An 8,503-nucleotide genomic window follows, 5' to 3' on the forward strand; every position below is an offset into this window, starting at 1 on the left:
CTTGAATAACTAATTCACCCCCTGCCCCACCCCCCCCGCTCCTAGTTATTCTAAAGCAATTCTAACAATTGCTATCAAAGCCATATGCTGATTTAGTTTCAAGGTACTAGAACCAGAAAGATCAAGGTGTCCAAGAGAAAATTTCCCAAGCTCAACAAAGACAACTTTGTTGCATGGCAAAGTCTAATGAAATTGCACCTTGGATCAATAGGTGACTATGCACAAACCTCAATTGGAATAGAACATTTAACTCTAGCAGGAACTCTCACTATAGATGATTTGAACAAAAAGAAGGAGCATAACCAAGCAATGTTGGAGATTGCCTTTGCACTTAACTATGCAGAATATGATGACATCAAAGATTGTGACACTGCATCAAGATGTGGAAAAACTTATCAAAAATCTATGGAGCAAATCAAAATGTCCAAAGAGCAAAAAGAGAAAGCCTAAGAGGAAAGTTTGATGACATGAAGATGGAAGAAAGTGAAAATGCTGCTCAGTATGCTGCAAGACTGAAAGAAGTGGTGAGTGCAATAAGAAGTCTAGGTGGACAATTGGAAGAAGAAACAACTATCAGCAAATACTTAAGAATTGTGCTTCCTATCTATGCTATAAGATTTTCAGCCATCCAAGTACTAAGGTGTGTAAAAGGGAACAAACTAACCTTTGAAGGAATAGTGGGAAGACTTACTGCATTTGAGCTATCCAATTTTGACAACTACAGACCTGCGAACCTTGAATATTCTTTTAAGGCAAAGATGACAATAAAAGATACTGAGGAGGACACATTGATCAAGAAAAGAAGAAAAGGAAAACATGCATCCAATGATAGCAGAAAAGATGAGGAAGATGTGGAACAGTTAGAAGCACTAATGGCTAAGAGATTCCATAGAGGTAGAGGAAAATTCAAAGATAAGCTCCCTATCATATGTTTCAATTACAATGAAGTAGGTCATATAGCTACAAGATGTCCACAAACGAAGAACTATAAAGAAGGAAACATGTACGGGAACAAAAGAGAAGATGACAACAAAGATTACAAAGAGAAAGACAAGCGACGCTACATTGTTGAAGAAGATTCTGATGAGAATGATGATGAAATAGTCTATGTAGCCATGAAGGATGAATCAAACAAAGATGAAGATGAAGCAACAACATTGGTTACCTATGTGAACAAGAATGACAAGTGGATCATAGACAGTGGATGCTCACATCACATGATAGGAGATAAAAGTAAGTTCATTACCTTTACTCAATATGATGGAAATAGTGTTAGATTTGGTAATGATGTCCCATGTCAAATCAAAGGAAAATGCTCTATTAAATTTACAGAGAAAATTTCATGTGATAATGCATACTATGTTGAACGATTGAACTACAACTTGTTGAGTGTATCACAATTAGGCAATGTAGGTTCTAAAGTTGAATTTGGAAACAAAACTGCCAAGATCTATGACACTAATGAAAAGCTGATAGGAAAAGGTGAAAAAACTAGGAGTAATCTATTTTACCTAGATATGGAAGATGCAACATGTCTTGTTGTTAGACTTGATGATGTGTGGTTATGGCATAAAAGGTTGTGTCATGTCAACTTTGATAATCTAATTAGCATCAGCAAGAAAAAGAAAGTCAAAGGATTTCCCAAGTTGAAGAAACTTGAAAACACAATGTGCAAATAATGTCAACTAGGGGAGATGACTAAGTCTAATTTCAAAAGAAAAACATACACTTCCAATGAAGTACTAGAGTTAGTCCATACAGACTTATGTGGCCCAATAGAAGTGCAAAGCTACCTAGGAGATAGATACATAATGCTACTTGTAGATGACTACTCCAGGATGATGAATGCCATGTTCTTAAAGAAAAAATCTAATGCATTTCAAAAGTTCAAGTGGTATTTGGCCAGATTTGAGAAGGAAATAGGAAAGAACCTAAAATGCGTAAGGTCAGACAGAGGAGGTGAGTTCACATCAAGAGAGTTTGAAACATTCTGCAATAATAAAGGTATCAAAAGGAAAACATCAGCACCAAGAACTCCACCACAGAATGGTATTGTTGAAAGAAGGAATAGGTTAGTGATTGACTGTGCTAGAACCTTGATGATGGAGAAAAATGTTGCACTAAAGTACTAGAGAGAAGATGTAAGTACTATAGTCTACACACTGAATAGAGTTAAAGTCGAGAAAGGTACAAATGCAACACCTTTTGAATTATGGTATGGTCATTCACATAATGTTAAACATTTCAAAGTATTTGGTTGTAAATGCTATATTTTAAAAGATACAAGAAATGGAAAGTTTGATGCAAAAAGTGATGAAGGCATATTCCTTGGATACTCCACTAGAAGTAAGGCATATAAGTGTTTGATTACTAACACTAAAAAACTTGTGGAGAGTGCAAATGTAAATTTTGATGAGCATGCAGAAGTTTAGGTTGATGAGTCAAAGAAAATAGAGGATTATAGATCCTTTGTATACTTCTATAAAGGAATGACAATTGAAGACAATGTTGCAAATCAATTTGGGAATCAACAACAAACTTCAGTATCTACTGAGTCTCAGCCTGTGAATGCCGAGTTGCATTCAAAAATTAAGCTGCAAAATGCAAAAAATGCACATTCTAATTTTGAAAATAGTATGCAAGAAAAGAATGATGAAATGCTAGATGAAGAAGAATGAAATGACTTTGAAGCTAAAGGATTAAACATGGAAAGAAGGACTAAACCCAAATTAGCCAAGTATGTGAGAAAACATCACCTTGTAGATCAAATCATTGGTGACAAGAATGTTAGACCAATGACAAGGAATGGGCTTAGAAGTGAATCATGTCTACTAAGCAAGGTTGAACCTAAAATAGTGAAAGATGCACTACAAGTTGATGACTAGTATAAAGCCATGGAAGAAGAGATAGATCAGATTGAGAAAAACAAAACATGGTCTCTAGTTCCTAGACCAACTGATAAGAAAGTGATTGGTACCAAATGGGTGTTTAGAAATAAACTTGATGAGAATGGTGAGATAACAAGAAACAAAGCCAAATTAGTTTGCAAAGGCTATGCACAAGAAGAAGGATTGGATTATGGAGAGACATTTGCCCGTGTTGCAAAAATGGAAGGAGTAAGAACATTATTTGCATATGTTGCATATAAAGGTTTCAAAGTCTACCAGATGGATGTAAAGTCTGCTTTTCTGAATGGTATACTGGAAGAAGAAGTTTACATAGAACAACTAGAGGGATTTGTTGATGAGAAGAACAAGGACATGGTCTGCAAGCTACACAAAGAACTTTATAGATTGAAACAAGCACCTAGAGCATGGTATGAGAGGTTGCACAAATATCTTGTGAAGATAGGATTTGAGAGAACAGATGACAACAAAAACTTGTACATCAAAGTTGAAGAAGGTAAAGACATTTTGATATCAGAAATCTTTGTTGATGATATAATATTTGGAGGAAAAGATGTTTTATGCAAATATTTTGCTGATAAAATGAAGCATGAATTTGAGATGTCAATGTTTGGAGAAATCAAATTCTTTGTTGGATTACAAATGTATATGAGCAATGTTAGTATGCTAATAGAAACCAAATTTAAATAAAGCTTCTACAAACTAAACAAAATTCATAAACTTCAAGATAGACTAAGATGAGCTCTCAATTGAGAATATGAGCCATTAATGGACTCTCTCAATAAGAAGCTCTCTTGTTGAGTGGCTTTGTCTAAATAGATAGGATGTATGCTCAAGCTTATTCTTCAAAAAGGGCTTCAAATGGAGTTGGAATTTGGGTGTGAGTGTATGGTTTTGATGTAAAATGGCTTCTTTAAAATGGCATTATGATTTTACTTCATGGATTGTGTCATTTTGCAAAGGGGAAGGATCCAATTTATAGGCAAGAGGCTTGAGGGATTGAGGGCTAAGATGCAAGGATGGAAAAAATCTCATGGAGGGCTCAGATTGTATGAGAGGAGAGCACATGGATTGTGCTTCCTTACAGCCAATCAAGGAGTGACACATGTCACATGGTGAGAGGATGGAGGAAAGGGGAAGGATGAGTCAACAAAGGAGGCTCAAGGGATAAAATCTTCATAAAGACCCTCATAATGGCTTGTAAGTGCAATAAAAGGGCTTGGAAGAGTCATTTATGGCCTAGTGGGCTTCATAAAGTTTTATGGTTGAGATATTTGGAGGGAGATGAGAGCAATTTCAACTTGGACTTGATTAGGAAGGTTTTAAGCTTGCTTAGGCTTGTACAAATGATTAGAGGATGAATTAGGATGGTTTAGGATTAGCTTAGGGATAGGCAAGTGGATGGCATTTAATGAGGGTGGGTGAAGGAGGAGATATTTTTTAACTTTGGCTTGGGTTAGTAAGTCTTAACCCATGTTTAGAGAATGTGACAAGGTTAGGAGGGGATTAGGATTAGGTTTAAAGACATCTTCTAGAAGAGTCTAGACTTTGGATGAGGATAAAGACTTTCTAGAATAGTCTAGAATTTCCTAGGATGAGGATGAAGACTTTCTAGAAGAGTCTAGAACTTCTTAGGATGAGGATAAATTAGATTTTTAGGAAATAAATAAAGTTTTATTTATTTCAAGGGTTTGGATTGAGGAGATATTTATTAAAACTTTTTTAATAAACATGAGGATTAATATTTAATCTTAATTAAATATTTTGAGATGGGATTAGGGGTAGGAAATGATGGGATTAGCCTTTAATCAAAATTTAAAAAGGATTAGAAGATTTTGGAAGAGGTTAGTGATCTTAAGGAAATTGGCCAAGTTTTGGGCAAAAAATAAATTTTTTATTTATTTTGAGTTTTTTGGTCAATTTATTAATTAAATAATAAATAAATAAGGAAATAATGTCTAAATAAGATTTAAACATTTTTGGGAGGGATTCCTTAATTAAATATTTTTAATTAAGATAAAGGGATTTAATGGCATAAAAATAAATAAATTAATTAAATAATTAATTAATTAATAAATGACAATGTCATCAGGAATTTTTAAAAAAATAAAAATACTTTATTTTCTAGAGGTTTTTAGGTGTCTACAACAAGTACATTAGTTGAAGCATGGCATATTTGTAACCCAATCCAAATAAATCAAGGAAGTACTCAAAACATTTGGGTTAGAAGACTCAAAACTAGTCAGCACACCAATGGCAACAGGCCATAAGCTATCCAAGAATGATGAGTTTGCTGAAGTAAATCAAACATTGTATAGGTCAATGATTGGCAAGTTGCAATATGTTGTACATAGCAGACTAGACATTGCATTAGTTATTGGAAGAGTAGCAAGATTTTCTACACATCCAACAGAAAATCACTTAATGGCAGTGAAGAGAATATTGAGATACCTGAAAGGAACTGATGACTTTGGTTTATACTACAAGAGGAATGAGAAGTTTGAATTGAAAGCCTACACTGGTGCAGATTGGGGAGGTAATATTGATGATAGAAAAAGCACCAATGGAGGAGCACTTTTCTTAGGAAAAAGGTAGATTACTTGGACTAGAAAAAAGCAAAGTTGTACCTCATAGTCCACTACTAAAGGTAAATATGTGGCAGCTGCTATAAACTGCACCAGTATTGTACGGATCAAACATTTGCTGCAAGGTATGAAGGAAGAGGTAATTGAGCTTGTGATACTTTATTGTGATAATACAAGTGCTATTAGTATATCAAAGAATCTAGTAATGCATGCTAAAACTAAGCATATTGCAATCAAGTATCACTATGTAAGAGAGCTAGTGGAAGACAAACAAGTGAAGATGGAATATGTTAGCTCAAAGGAATAGATTGCTGATATCTTCAAAAAAGCACTACCAAAAGATGTTTCTAAGTATCTTAGAGGTAAGTTAGGGGTAATACCCCTAGCCAAGGCTACCTAAAACAAAAGCAAGTATGCCTTGCATCAAATAAGTTGAATGTTGAAGATTTTATTCATTGATGTAGAGGATGTTTACTTTGGGATCCATGCCTAAAGTAGTAGAAGTGCTAAAATTTCAAATCTGTCACAAGCAAGGTGATAGAGGGAGACATTGAATAAACCTGTAAAAGCTACACTTGCATATTAAAGATGTTAATATGTCTTTGGCATTGTTGTAAAAGAGGGAGAAGTAGACAACTAATCAACAACTGTTGAAGATGATTAAAACTAATCAAAGAAGATAGAGGGATAAGTTGACAAGAAAATTAGAAGTTGATCAGAACAGCAGAAGATAAGTAATACAGAGGGAGAAAGACAAAGAACAAGGATACGACACCAAAGAATGAAGTAATCAAAATAGTAGAAGGAGATGTGATGTTACAATTTACTTTTTGGCATTTGACTTACTGTTCTAACCTAGTAAGCTTGTTGTTGAATAGTTTAGTCTGATGATTGATCAATGTGGTTTACCATTAATGCCAAAGAGGGAGATTGTTGAAAATCTAATTGAAAAGCTCAATGTTGTTGAAGATCAAAAAGGGAGATTTTTGTAAAAGAATGTTTTCAATCATTATTTTGTCATTGATGTCAAACCTACTATAGGGATGATATTTTCTTATAAGATCCAAGTACTATCACTTAGTTGATTGATGAAGAGGATTTGATCAACAAGATATAACAAGAGCATGTAAGGGAAAGGTTGAGTTATGATGTTGTAATGGAGTGCAAGGATCAATTAAGACAATGGTTAAGTAATGTATTGATGACATACTCAAATGGAGGAAGAAGTTGTAACAAGGTTGACTGCAAAGCTTAAACTAAGATCATAAGTGGATGTCAAGCAAGTTAGTTTAAGTCAAGAAAATTTTTAGTAGAAGCCGAGTAATAGACAATTCTAGTATCTGTCAAGTAATCTTCATGTGCCGAGTTAAGATCAGGTGCCAAGCATCAAAAAAATTTTAGTTGTTGCTAAGTGATCTTTAGGTGTCGAGCATTAAGAAAAACATAGTTGATACCGAGTAACACAATATGTGTCTAGCACCAGTATTTTAATAGTGTTGAGCTGATGCATTATTTCAAAAGATGAAGATTCACTAAATCTAAGCCGATGTAGTGGTTACATTGAATTTTTTGAATGAGTTGGAAGATAAGAATTATGATTTGGTGGCAAATAATCCTATGTAAACTATTTTTGGGTGAATTCTAAATGATTATTCAAGCAGTTTCTAGCGGAAACAAAATATGGGTTAGATGCAATGAATCCTACCTAATCCATACGAATTGAAACTAAAGAATGGAAGAATCGAGTAGGAAAAGGTACTCCAATACTTCTATTTAAGAAGTCATAGACCATGAAGCAAAGAGTTGCTAATACTATTGTTGTTGAAGAGCCAAATTTGCGAAGTGGTTAGAAAGGTGTCAAGGAGGAGACATCTAGGAGAAGGAAGAGCACAGAAGCTCTGCTTCTATGAATGGTCATGAAGAGATGATTGCACTGGTACATTGAGTGTGGAGACTCAAGGAGACAAAGCTTGAAAGAAGGGAAAGCTATCAAGAGTTGCAGAGATTGAAGGCCATGCAAGGGTATGAGTTGAGAAGTGATTTGAGATCTGCAAGATAAGTTGTATGTTGTAGTCAAGTCAAGATTTTCTAATACTCTCTATGGACTTAGGTTGGCCTAATAGCCATTTTTAAATCCTATAACAAGGTGGCATTCCTAGTGAATATTTTGAAGTCCTTTAACTAGGCCCATTTCTAACATGGTGGTTAAATCCTTTAACAAGGTCACATTTAATAGTGTCTTGTAAGCCTTTAACAAGGTAGGCCTTTTACAGGGCATCACTTTAGGAAAGTGAGAATTGAGTAGCATGTTACTGGTGATTTTTCCCAAATTGGGTTTCCACATAAATCACTGTGTCATGTGTTGATTTCTTATGTGTTAATTCTTGCATGTTGATTTACAGTAACTTGTTGATTAGATAAGTTAAAGCTTGGATATGTGAATGGTTGAATGAGTTTACTACACTTAGTGAAAAGTTTGAATAGGAAATTTGGACCTTGAATAACTGATTCACCCCCCCCCCCCCACCCTCTTAGTTATTCTAAAGAAATTCTAATAGTGGACAATTCTTTAACATGTCAACACATGGACATATTGGCTTTAGTCCTTTTCAAGTCCTCTATCTCATTGTACTTTTCAGTGGACCATGTTGGATTCTTTAGTATTATTGGTATATTCCCTTGATTTTGATTATGTTGTCCTTCATACACTAGTCTTACTAGTGGCATATTGTTACTCGCTCTTAGATTAGGTGGAGTCTATTGCAAAGATGGAGGAATTCCATCCATCAAGGGATCCTTTTTATTTCTCGGATCATATGTATTTCGATTTTCATTGCAAAAAGAAAACATCTCATCATGTTGACTATTAGGTTCCTAACTAAATGTGAATGATAATTCCTCACTTGCTGGTAATTCCACTTGTGTATTCTATGCAGAATTGTAGGATTCCAATAGCATAGCATTGAATTTTACAAGAGGAGGATTGTCATTTACGTATGAATTTTGATTCAT

The sequence above is a fragment of the Cupressus sempervirens genome, chromosome 5, assembly GCF_028749045.1.
Source record: "Cupressus sempervirens isolate cs-2001-9-10 chromosome 5, ASM2874904v1, whole genome shotgun sequence".
In the NCBI taxonomy this organism is placed as follows: domain Eukaryota; kingdom Viridiplantae; phylum Streptophyta; class Pinopsida; order Cupressales; family Cupressaceae; genus Cupressus; species Cupressus sempervirens.